Consider the following 1,110-nt stretch of genomic DNA (forward strand, 5'->3'; position numbering starts at 1 on the left):
TAAAGACATAAATTATGTCTAATTTGCCCTTCCATACATATTTCATTTTTGCCGTCAGTGCTTATTTTGGTACAATGAACGAGTCTCGTTGCTACCAGTGATATATTTTTTGATAATTATTACTCTCTTTAGTAAAAGTTAAGTACATTTATTGTATTAATTCATTATCTTAAGACTTTAACTTAATACTTAACTTGGAAATAATTCCAGAAACTTATATTTTTCTTGTTAGAAAAATATAAACGCGATATTTTTCATAATGAATGTTTACGTGAAATCTCGGGTTTTTCAGATTTGAGATAAAATAATTCCATGTATTTTTATTTAACTTACTTTTTTCATTGAGAAATTAACTTTAAACTATAATCTTTCAAATACAATAAAAAAAAGTACTCGAAAATTTAAAAAATTATTATGATTAACCGGCGTTAAAAACCACACCCCCTTACCGAACCAGTCATTAATTGCCCGTACCTGTACACATTATTCATCTATCAAACAAACATTTTACTCGTTATAAACAATCCTTGGTATATGATTACTATTTCCTGTTAATTTCAGCATCATGTAACCAGTAGTTTACGAGTTTATCGGTTAAATATTTACACACAGACACATAAATACATCTACTGTTTTGTTTATATCGATAACAAAATAAAACAAATTACAGTAAGAAATATTTATAAAATAATAATATTGGCCAGTATGGGGCTCGAACCCACGACATTCGCGTTATTAGCACGACGCTCTAACCAACTGAGCTAACCGGCCACCTACAGTAGTAAAACTGACAATCTGTGATTCGTTCTAAAATAGGCTACGTCAGTTTGTTCCTTGACTGACCTAATTCGTTATGCCAGTAGTTGTTCAGTCAATGAAGCTTCGTATTTGTTTACAGTCACCCCGCCACGAAAAAAGCCGTGCTTTTTTGTTTTGTTTTTCTTTTTTATCATCCAAATTTGTGAGTGAATACTTTATCACTCATAAACTTTCTGCATATTTCGTTGACAATTGTAGTTTTTGTTTCTTATCATTTATTTATTATTATTTTTTTTTTTATTACATTTTCACCCCAAAGAAGGCACATTGCCACTTTGGTGTAGGGGGCTA

At 30.4% G+C, this 1,110-nt stretch overlaps 1 non-coding gene across 1 annotated transcript; it reads right to left on the reverse strand.

Moving 5' to 3' along the window:
• Nucleotides 1-697: 697 nt before the first annotated feature.
• On the reverse strand, nt 698-771 carry Trnai-aau (transfer RNA isoleucine (anticodon AAU)). Its single transcript has one exon. It is a non-coding gene; the product is annotated as a tRNA-Ile (tRNA).
• Nucleotides 772-1,110: the final 339 nt, after the last annotated feature.

This window comes from Euprymna scolopes, chromosome 22, assembly GCF_053919585.1.
Source record: "Euprymna scolopes isolate OS-2025 chromosome 22, ASM5391958v1, whole genome shotgun sequence".
Lineage (NCBI taxonomy): Eukaryota > Metazoa > Mollusca > Cephalopoda > Sepiida > Sepiolidae > Euprymna > Euprymna scolopes.